The sequence below is a fragment of the Zea mays genome, chromosome 4, assembly GCF_902167145.1.
Source record: "Zea mays cultivar B73 chromosome 4, Zm-B73-REFERENCE-NAM-5.0, whole genome shotgun sequence".
NCBI lineage: Eukaryota > Viridiplantae > Streptophyta > Magnoliopsida > Poales > Poaceae > Zea > Zea mays.
Window position 1 is genome coordinate 22,984,733 of NC_050099.1, and position 12,307 is coordinate 22,997,039.

Consider the following 12,307-nt stretch of genomic DNA (forward strand, 5'->3'; position numbering starts at 1 on the left):
AACTATTTCAATTGAGCAAGATAACGCTTTACATTATATCGCTCAATTAGTAAATAGGAATGCCTTACTTAAAGACCAAGTAGAAAAGCTAAAAGATGAAAATCTAGCTTTTCAAGAAAAATATGATATGCTTCTATGTTCTCATAAAAATCTTATGGATGATCATATCATATTAAATATTGCTCATGAGGTTGTGATAGAAAACTTAAAATTCCAACAACCTCACTCATGCACATGTATTAAAATTGAAACTACATTACCATGTGCTAATGCTTGTTGTCTGTCGACAAGCAAATCTTCCTTTGAGCTAGAATTTGCAGGAACAAATGATGATACATATCAAAAGCTCAAAGAAGAAAATGAGAGGCTAAAGATGAGCTTAACACAACTAAAAGGGAAGTGCATTGCTCAACCTTCTCAAGATAACCGTGATCACATGGTGAAGAAGCTTGAGACGGGAACAACCGTGGCATGCACTACATCCCTTGAAGAAAATGTCAAGGACTTGAGGATTGCCAAGAGGAAGAAACAAAAGATGAAATTCAATACCTCCCCCAAAAGCCTCAACCATGCCTCCACAAAAGGTAACATCCAAGGTAATAATCAAGCCACACCTCACACTAAGAGAAGTAAGAAGTGTAGAGAATGCTTTGAAAAGGGACACTCGATTAGGTCATGTCCCTATATACAAAATGACTTGATTATTAGCAAGGATGATAAATTGTGTTTTAAATGCTCCAAGAAGGGACACTTATTTAGATCTTGTCCCCATTTAAAACAAAAAGGCATAATGTTAGAAAAGAAAATATTCACTAACCATGTAGCAAGCAAGAAGCAAGGAAGGAAGAAATCTTCAAAGCTTGAAGATCGCCTATGCTACATATGCCGAAAGAAGGGACATCAATGTAAAGATTGTCCCATTGGTAACAACCCCACTCCTAGCTTGTCAATTAATTCTCATGTAACTAGGCAACCCAAAATTGCAACTTGTGCTAGAAAGGTAATGAGTTTACCTAGTGCTAACACAAAGGACCTTTGGGTTCCTAGATCTTTGTTGACTAACCTTGATGGACCCATCAAGAGATGGGTACCAAAATATGCTTGACAAGCTTTGCAGGAAAAGGAGATGATATGAAGATTTGGGAGTGCTTGAGAGAGTCAATTCAATTCTTATTAAACTCAAGCTATCAATCTTCAAAGATCTACATATCCAAGATTGACCCAAAGTTATTTAAATTTATTATATTCAAAACTCATATCATCTCGAGGAAGATATTGATGTTGTAGGAAATAAAGAATTATCCTGAGCGGAAAGATCAAGGCCTACAACATGGAGGAAAGCCAAAGGATGGTAACACCTATGTTTTTAAGTGCAAGTATCTTAAATTATCATTTCTCATGTGTCTTGTATAGTCACATAGAAAAAGAAGCACTTTAAATGTCCTTAAAATTATGTCACCATTCTTTGAAGAAATTTCCTCTCGTATGGTAGATTGCATACCCATCATTTCCATTCTATGGCAATCTACACGCTTTAATTATTGCAAAAACCTCATGGCATGTTTTACACTAATTATCTTATTATTGCCATGATTCTAGATATAGAGAGAGAATTTTCAAGTTCTTAAAAGGATAAGGTGTCATGTAAGGAATTCAAATCCTTAGGACACTTATAAAAGGAAAACTCTCTATAACTAGAATAGTGAGACTAATGATTTTATCTAAGTAACCCAAGTAGTCTCACTTGTAGAGAATAAGTTTCTCTTTGAAAGCGTGTAATCTAACATAAAAAGAAAAATCAATCCAATGATTTATGTTGTATTTCTACTTGCTTAAATTGGATATGATTCTTTCACATTTATCGCTTTCCATATCATGAATTAGATTTATTCCCGTAATCTTAAAGGATCATTTATGCTTATTTTATGAGTTAAAATTGAGCATAACATCATCTATAGGATAATCTAGTTCATGCTATGAAGTTTCCATGTTTTAGTAATCTTGCTTTTCATTTCTTATCAAAATGATTACAAAATGGAAACTAGTGCTTGTGTTACTAACAACATATCTCTTGAGCCTACTTATAAATATCTACAAAAGAGAAAGTGCACAAGCCTCAAGGGTTGCTCTTCACCCAAGGGAAGAAAGGTAAAAGCAAAGCTATGGGAACTCTCTCTCTCCCATCATTAGTTATTTGCTCAAAATTGTGATATTCTATCCATGTGAAGATTAGATTCTTTATTAGACTTAAATTGACTGGGTGTACATTCAATCTCATTCTCATAAATGCACATGTCCATTAGAATCTAATTCATGCCTTTGCTATATATATGCTATCATATTGTTGGGGGCCTTCGTCCTCCGAAGGTCCTCAAAAACATGATTTAACAATGTTTTCCAAGTGGATTATGTGAACAGGTACCTTCGGACTCAGAATTACGAACATGAAGTGCGGTCAGGACGAAGCCTGAACCAGACGAAGGACGGGCTGATTACCAAGCTCCACGAAGGATGGTGCACAGCCGAAGCTGTGCGCAGGGAAGCTTCGTCGCGATAGCAGAGAGGGGAACCGACTTAAAGATGAAAAGACTACGTGGACCTTGTCAGGTTTCCATAAGTCATTGACAAATGTAATGGACATAAATGTAATTTTACGTGGGCTGCGTCCCGCGTCTATAAATAGATGAACAGTACTCCCGTACTGTTCACGCTGACTTGGCATTTGCTTTTGCGTCACGTTTGTACTTTTTATCTTCTCTCAGGACCGAAGGTACATTTGTAATTTGAAATCATTTCTATTTTTCCATGTTAATAAAATAGAAATGATTCTATGATGATGCTTATATTATATTTCATGCTTTATATGAATCCTTCGTCATTACTTGTTATGTTTACGAAAGTATGTCTCTTATGACCTTCGTCCGAAACTCATTATTTCCCGAAGGGACATAATGCTTCGAAGGACGAAGGACTTTAACACTTAACACTTTTTATGTTGCCTTGTTCTTAATTCTTAGCATTTGAGAACAAGTCCTCAACATTGGCGCCCACCTCCGGTGAACTCACTTCCACTTCGAGTTTTTTGAACACCTTCGGAAGCTATAGACCCTCGCTATGGCACCGAAGAAAGCTTCAGCGATTGGGGCTGCAGCACTGCAACCGCTGGACCCCAACCAGGAGACCGTCTCTCTCCGGGAGGCCCGAAACCAGAAGAGGAAGGCTGTCAGCCCGACGATTCAGGAGGATGAACTAGACCAAGAGATCAGGGACATGGAGATGCTACATCAACAGGTGCAGAGGAAGAAGGAGAAGATGGCCAGGCTAGCTGAGCTGCAGAGGCAGATAGACGAAGCTTCTGAAGAAGTCCGTCACCTTACCCACGATGAGCAGAACCGAAGGCCTCAACAAAAAGACCTTCATCAGGAGGGCTTCTTCAATGAAGATGACTGGTATGATAATTTTCATCATGGAAATTTTGTTTTCGACGATGCTTCTCCTCTGTCCGCTGAGCTGCAGGCTACACCTTGGCCTTCGTCCTATAAGCCACCCCAGCTTCCCATGTTCGATGGCCATTCGGACCCGAAGCAGTTTTTGATGAGTTACGAAGCAACAGTGTCTTCGTATGGTGGCAATGCTGCAGTAATGGCAAAGTCTTTCGTTATGGCCGTCAGGAGTGTTGCTCAGACCTGGTATTCCTCCCTTCGGCCAGGAACGATCACTTCATGGCAGAAGCTGAAGGATATGTTATTAACCAGCTTTCAAGGATTTCAGACGAAGCCGGTCACTGCTCAAGCCTTGTTCCAGTGCACTCAGGATCATGAAGAATACCTTCAGGCGTATGTCAGAAGGTTCTTGCGTTTGAGGGCGCAGGCACCAACGGTGCTAAATGAAATTGTCACCGAAGCCATGATCAAGGGGCTTCGTCCTGGACCTGCTGCTCAATACTTTGCTAGGAAGCCTCCTCAGACCCTGGAGAAGCTGCTCCAAAAGATGGACGAGTACATTCGTGCTGACAATGACTTTCGCCAAAGAAGGGAGGAGGCCTTCAGATTTTCCGAAATGACCAGGGGCTTCGGAGGAAGATCCTATCCGAGGCATGTCAGGTCCATCCACAACTCCACTCAGAATGATGATAAGGGGAGTCAGCAGAACAGACCGCAGTGCTCTTCACAGGCTTCGGGGCAACAGCAAAGCTCCTTCCGACCACCAGCTCCAAGAGGCAGAGGCGCCAGGGGCTTCGGCGGAAGATTCGGGGATCAACCCAGAAGAATATTTTGCTTATTCTGTGGTGAAAACAAAGGTCATACTACCAGGATGTGTCATGTTACCATTCAGAAGCAAAAAGAGATAGCCGAAGCTGCCGCGCAACAGGCTCAGCCGAAGCAGGTCATGCACACTGCTTCGTATCATTCGCCCTACATCCCAGAATATGTGGGCAACCATCCTGCACTCTCTGCTGCTTCGGCAAGTCAGCCTTCAGCTTCCTGGCAACAGCCCCCGCCTCCACCTCCGTTGCAACAAGGCCAGCAGCCAGAAGGGAGCCAATATGCTCCACATCAAAGGGACTTCAGAGAACAGTCCGAAGCTCGCACGGTCAACAGCACCGTGCCAGAGTCAAAACACATCTATTGACAAATATCCTACCTTAATAGCAATCTTTTTCATTCAGTTTTATTTTTTGTAATAAAGGACATTGTTTAGGTTTCATGTAATTAGTTTCGTTGATTCCTACAAGAAAAATATGTTTTCTTCACAGGTTTGTGATAATAAAAAGGACCTTCGGACTATCGAAAATCCTTCGAAGCAACAAAAAGTCGTTCTAAGGAACGCAGAGTAAGTCTGACGAAGTCACAAAAAGTCGTTCCGAAGGGAGCGCAGTGTAAGTTTTCTGCTCCAAAGTCGTTCCAAAAGGAATGCAGAGCATACAGCGAAAAGTCAACGCTGATACCGCCTAAGTAAAAGGCGAAGAAGCTCCAAAGACGTTCCTAAGGGAATGCAGAGCTTATACCGCCTAAGTAAAAGGCGAAGAAGTTCCAAAGACGTTCCTAAGGGGATGCAGAACTTACAGCGAAAAATAAACGCTGATTCCGCTGAAGTAAAAGGCGAAGAAGCTCCTAAGGGAGGCTTATAATGAAAAAGTCAGTATTGATACAAAAGATTGTGCCCCATTGCAGGAATGTGCGTATCTTCGGCACAAAATATCATTCTGCATAACATAACATCATCACATCATTTTGCATAGCATAATCATCATACATCATGCTGCATGTGGCACAAGAAGGGGGCATGTTATCGATCTTCGGAAAATGCTTTGAAAAAGGGCAAATCATGCCAAGTTACAGGGAGAAACAATATTGATTTTCGAGGTATAGCTTCGGAGATTATTTTTACGAAGCTTGGATATTTCTTATCAGAACACTATGGATATTGTCGTGATAAATGATAAATTCTTCTTCACGAAGCATGAAAAGAAGGGAAGGTGTTTTTTCGTCGAAGACTCAAAAATGGTACGTGTTTAAAGTTTCATGCATCGTAAAGAATTGAATCATAAAACAAGTATATTACATACAGGATTACAGAATATTACACAAATCATATATCAAATGTTTTTTGCAATAGCACTTAGTCTTCCCTAAGTACTATCTCTGCAGCTTCGTTCAGCAGTCGATCGACAACCTGATCCATGATAGCTTCGGCCATCTTTTTAATTTCGTCGTCATCTTTAGGCTGAGGGCCCGAAGATGCTTTAGTAGGATCTGAGTGAGGACGGGATACTATTACATCATTATTACAGATCGCGAACGAACTATAAAATTAAAAGTTATAATGCAATGAAAACTATTCGCTAGTACCTATTTGCCCTTCGGGCTCTGCGTTTTTCTCAGCAGCCTCGGCTACTTTTCTAGCCTCATGAATCCCTTTCTCGCTTTTCTGAATGATTTCTTGGGCCATTTCTCTACCACCGTTGTCCCAGATGTCGGTGAAAAATTTTCCCCCAACCGCGCTAGCTTCGGCTGAAGGATCTTTTATATCTTCAGTGGACAAGGTGGCTTCGGACTGCGATAAAATCTTTACATGTTCACATCCTTTCCCCTCCAAAATAGTGGCAATCCCTCTGGCACCAGAAAAAGCGCAGATGTCACCGCGGCTACTCAGGATTTCCTCGAAGGCCTCCGCCTCATGATTGATCCATTCCAGGGGACCTTCGGGGTTACCTCTTATAAAGTTTTCTTCTTGCGAAAATGCGCCAACGCTGGCGAAGCTAGTTTTTATTTTCTTGACACACTCTATAGATTTGTCGAAGCATTTCTTCTTGGCTGACCGAAGCTCTTTAACAGTTTCTTCTAAATGATTTGCCCATTGGTCGCTGAGTTCTCGCCTTGTTTCTTCAAGTATGCATTCCTCTTTAGCTCTGGCTAATTGTTTACGAAGGTTTTCAATTTCACACTTCTGAGCTTCGGCCTGACCTTTGAAAATAGCTTCGTCTTCTTTTATTTTATTTATTAAGGAATGCAATATTTTGTCTTTTTCGAGACCTTCGTTCCTCAGTTCAATTACTTCGGAACGAAGGTTGCTCAGGGCTATAGTACATCCTTCGTCCTCAGCATCTTTCTGTGCTCTGAGGGCATTGCTGAGTATCAGGCCCTGCAGACAGGAATATGTCTGTGTTAATAGTTTTAAACAAACGAAAAATTTTGAATTCAACAAAAATATAAGAATTCCATTTGTCGCACCTTTAAACTGTTGTAAGCTAGGCTGTCAGCCAGATCGTTCTTTGACAGCACCGAAAGTCCGTCTTCTAAAGTTGGAAATCCGAAGCTTCTGCTTATCTCCCGACAGACAGAAATTTCCTTGCTGTCGGGGAGGCAATACAAGAAATCTTCTTCTCCACTGCCATTAAATATCAACGCCCCCTTTGGATATTTCAACTTTTGGGCATAGTGTTGGGCCTCTTGTTCTTCTTTTTCTGTTAATTTTTTCCCCGAAGCATGACGAAAAATATAATCACGAATTTTGGATGCTTCGGGGGTAACAACACCAGTTCCTTCAGCAAAAGTTGGCTTTGTTATTTTTTCTGCCTCACTTTCCAAGGTCTTTGCCTTTGAGGGCTCTGAGGGCCCAGCTTCGGCTTCAGTATCTTGCTCTGGAGCTTTAGAACCCGAAGCTTCGACTGTTGTTTTAGGAGTGTCGGCAGCCTTCTTCGGAGGGGTGCTTGAAGATTTGATCGTTTCCAGCACATCTAGCACATTAGCCATTCTCCTTCTTTTCGGAGTCACTGCTGGCACTTTTTGATTACTTACTGTTTCAATGTTTGCCACAGGACTCAAAACTTCTGATGTTTTGGAGTCCTCGGTTGCTTCCTTTACCTCTTCCATTTTTTCTGTGAATGGCGCTTCGGCCTTCTCTTTCGTTTCTGATAACAAAATTTTTGATTGCTCCAATTTTGTCTTCGTTGGTATTTCGGCTGTTTCTGTGGCTTCTGGCAGCAAAGTTGGCTCGGCTGGTTTTTCAGCTTCGGTGGCCGAAGAAGTCTCTCCGGTAAACTCAGGCACCGAAGCTGGTTCAATATAACGCGGTCGATAAGTAAGAACCTTTATCTTCTTCCTTTTCGGTTCTGGCTCGCTAGGAGCAGTTGTAGTTTCTTCTTTTGCAGAGGTTGTATTTTTTCTCTTCTGCCTTCGAATGGGGTAGCAATAGTCAGGGTAGACGAACCCGATGGCATCAAATACCCGATTCAGCCTTTTCTTTTTTCGGCCTCCGAAGGCTGCTGACATTGCAGTATCTTCGGCCTTCGAGTATGTCCCAAGCAGCTCATCACTTAAATTGTCAATGCTTTTCAACCACTCATCGTCTGGCTCAATAAATTTATCTTCAAATTTAAAAGTGTACTTAAACCTGACGAGTCCACCTTCGTCGGCCTTTTTAACGATTTCTTGTGGCATTTCCCATTTCTCCGCAAGCGGCCACACCCTGAAGGCAATATGCTCTTGTACTAAGTCCCTTGTTCCTATAAAAGAGCAGACGACGCCGAAGGCTCTTTGGCACTCTTCGGCGGCTTCGTTCATTTCAACCTTCGGCCTCCGAAGGCCGAAGCTTTGCCAAATAGGACGCATAATTATACCTTTGATGTCTTCTCGTACTGATAAGTCATTCTTCACATAAAACCATTCTGTCATCCAATCCCCGGGCCATCTCTTCCGAAAGGTTGGTACGGGACAGCTTGCCCCGGACCGAGAGACGAAGCTGTAGCAGCCAAAGTTGTTATGGTACTGTTCTTTGCCCCAAGGTTTTGTTTCATATAATAATTCATGAATATTACAGAAGCTTCTTGCGTCAGGCTTCAGACCTTGGCTTCTCGTGGCCCACACGAAGATATTTAGCCTTATAATAGCCTCTGGAGTAAGTTGATGAAGATAGACTTCGAAGATTTTCAACACCTCCACGACGAAGCTGCTCAAGGGGAATCGCAATCCGGCTTTCAAAAAGCTTCGGTACACCACAACTTCATTTTCTTCAGGGTGTGGACAAGTCTTTTCCCCTTCGTCCGCCCTCACAATGGACAGATCCCGGAAATACCTTCCTCTCATATTAACAAGATGATTCTCTTTGATAGTTGATTTACCATAAACTGAATGGCTTGGTCGCCAGGGGCGATCTTCGGAGTCTTCGCCACCGCTGTCCACATCATAACTTTCACTGTCACCAGTATCTTCAGACAGCCCTTCCAGAATTTCCCTGGTGATCTTTTCTGTGTTGGTCTTCGACATTGCTATAAGAAACCCTAAGTTCTTCTCTTCATCAAGACTCAGCTTCATTTCAGCAGCAGCCTTCTTAGCAGCTTCAGACATCTTCGGAAACACTAAAAAACTGTTTTCAAAGCCGAAGCTTCAAAGCTAAAAGTTTAGCAGATCACAGTGCACAAGAGCTAAAAAATGAGTGAGCAAGAGTGGTTGGCCAGAAAGCGTGCAAAATAAGTTTGCGGTATGACCGTATTTATACGCTTGATGCGTTGAAAGTTGAAAGACCCCACTTGTCATTGAATGCTGCTATTCTAGCAAAGGGAAGGTGTTTTTTCGGACCTTCGGCATAAAGCCTTCGTTCATATCGCAATCTGAATTTATTATTTCAAACAAATTAATATTGCGAGGGGCTACTGTTGGGGGCCTTCGTCCTCCGAAGGTCCTCAAAAACATGATTTAACAATGTTTTCCAAGTGGATTATGTGAACAGGTACCTTCGGACTCAGAATTACGAACATGAAGTGCGGTCAGGACGAAGCCTGAACCAGACGAAGGACGGGCTGATTACCAAGCTCCACGAAGGATGGTGCACAGCCGAAGCTGTGCGCAGGGAAGCTTCGTCGCGATAGCAGAGAGGGGAACCGACTTAAAGATGAAAAGACTACGTGGACCTTGTCAGGTTTCCATAAGTCATTGACAAATGTAATGGACATAAATGTAATTTTACGTGGGCTGCGTCCCGCGTCTATAAATAGATGAACAGTACTCCCGTACTGTTCACGCTGACTTGGCATTTGCTTTTGCGTCACGTTTGTACTTTTTATCTTCTCTCAGGACCGAAGGTACATTTGTAATTTGAAATCATTTCTATTTTTCCATGTTAATAAAATAGAAATGATTCTATGATGATGCTTATATTATATTTCATGCTTTATATGAATCCTTCGTCATTACTTGTTATGTTTACGAAAGTATGTCTCTTATGACCTTCGTCCGAAACTCATTATTTCCCGAAGGGACATAATGCTTCGAAGGACGAAGGACTTTAACACTTAACACTTTTTATGTTGCCTTGTTCTTAATTCTTAGCATTTGAGAACAAGTCCTCAACACATATTGATTTACTTCCAAGTAATGATTACTAAATTCAATATGAAGAAGTAAAATTCCAATGATTGATCAAAATGTTTAAAAGGTGCATATTCCTCTTTTCTAATAATATGCACTAACGTTAAGGATTTTACTTCATGTCTATATGGCTTATGAATGATGAACGGTTTTTTACCTCCTATCTAAAAGAATCATCTTTCATCATATGCTCCCTTGTGCCATTAACATCTTCTTGAGTATATTCAATAAGTTTGAAAGGAAAAAGAAACAACTACAAAGGGAGGACTCTCAAATAAAAGAGGAGGACATCAAGAACAACAACACCTACTTGGATAACAAGATCTACAAAACAATCAATGGTGTGGTTGTTGAAAGGGAAATGTGCCCTTGGGCCATTTCTAAGTATTTTGGTGATTTAGTGACCAACACAAGTGCCTAAGTGTAAAAAGGTGGACAAAGTACAAATCAAGGATAAAGGTATGTTTCTCAGACTTAGTACATTGTTTTAGAGATTAATGTATTGTGTCTAAGTGCTGAAACAGGAAAAATCCAATTGGAAATGCCTTGGCTCGAGCAGCCAAGACTTTGCTCAGTCTGGAGCACCGGACTGTCCGGTGGTGCACCGGACAGTGTCCGGTGCGTCAGGCTGGCTCGAGCAAAGTGGCTGCTCTCGGGACTTCGACGGCGGTGTACGACTATAATTCACCGGACTGTCTGGTGGTGCACCGGACTGTCCGGTGGGCCGTTCACAGGCGAACTCGTCGCTCTCGGGAATTCATCGGCGACGTACGGCTATAATTCACCGGACTGTCCGGTGTGCATCGGACTGTCCGGTGAGCCAACGGTTGGCCGCGCGATCTGCGCGGGACACGTGGCCGAGCCAACGGCTAGAAGGAGGCACCGGTCTGTCCAGTGTGCACCGGACATGTCCGGTGCGCCAACGGCTCTCTGGCTGCCAACGGTCGACTGCGCCATTTATGGAAGGAAATCGGTCACCGGACAGTGTCCGGTGTGCACCGGACTGTCTGGTGTGCACCGGACTGTCCGGTGCGCCAGTCGACAGAAGGCAAGATCAGCCTTCCTAGATTGCTCTCAACGGCTCCTAGCTGCCTTGGGGCTATAAAAGGGACCCCTAGGCGCATGGAGGAGAAGACCAAGCATTCCTACAACATTCCTAAGCACCAAGACATCGATTTTGCACATTCTTTTCATTGTGATAGCACATAGAGCTCTAGTGGAGTTGTGAACTCATTGAGTTGTGTTGCGAGCTCTTGTTGCGACTTGTGTGCGTGTTGACACTCTGATTCTTGTGTCTTGTGTGCGTTGCTAATCCCTCCCTTGCTCCGTGTTCTTTGTGAATTTCAAGTGTAAGGGCGAGAGGCTCCAAGTTGTGGAGATTCCTCGCAAACGGGATTGAGAAAAAGCAAGCAAAACACCGTGGTATTCAAGTGGGTCTTTGGACCGCTTGAGAGGGGTTGATTGCAACCCTCATCCGTTGGGACGCCACAACGTGGAGTAGGCAAGCGTTGGTCTTGGCCGAACCACGGGATAACCATCGTGCCATCTCTGTGATTGATCCTTGTTGGTTATTGTGTTGTGTTGAGGATTCCTCTCTAGCCACTTGGCAATTATTGTGCTAACGATTAACCAAGTTTTGTGGCTTAAGTTTTCAAGTTTCACAGGATCACCTATTCACCCCCCCTCTAGGTGCTCTGAATTGGTATCAGAGCCGTTCTCTTCACAAAGGGACTAACCGCCCGAAGAGATGGATCCTAAGGGGAAGGGAATCGTGATCAACGACAAAGAGAAGGAATCCTTCATCAACGAGCCGAAGGACGACAAGCCTACCGACTCCGGCTCGGGCCATAGACGGAAGGAAGGGAAGAAGAAGAAGACGAGGCGCATCAAGGAGATCGTCTACTACGACGACAGCGATGAATCTACTTCTTCCCAAAAGGACGATGACCACAACGACTACGAGAGAAGGAAACCGGTTAATTCGAACTTTTCTTTTGACTACTCTCGTATTCCGCAAAGTTCAAATTCACATTTGCTCTCCATTCCACTCGGCAAGCCTCCACACTTTGATGGGGAGGACTACGGATTTTGGAGCCACAAAATGCGTAGTCACCTATTCTCTCTCCATCCTAGTATATGGGAGATTGTAGAGAGTGGAATGCACTTTGATAGTTCGGATAGTCCCATGTTCATTAATGAACAAATTCATAAGAATGCACAAGCTACTACTGTTCTTCTAGCTTCATTGTGCAGGGATGAATACCACAAAGTGAGCGGCTTGGATAACGCCAAGTAGATCTGGGACACCCTCAAGATTTCTCATGAGGGGAACGACGTCACCTTGCTCACCAAGATGGAGTTGGTGGAGGGCGAGCTTGGACGGTTCACGATGATAAGGGGCGAGGAGCCGACACAAACATACAACCGGCTCAAGACCC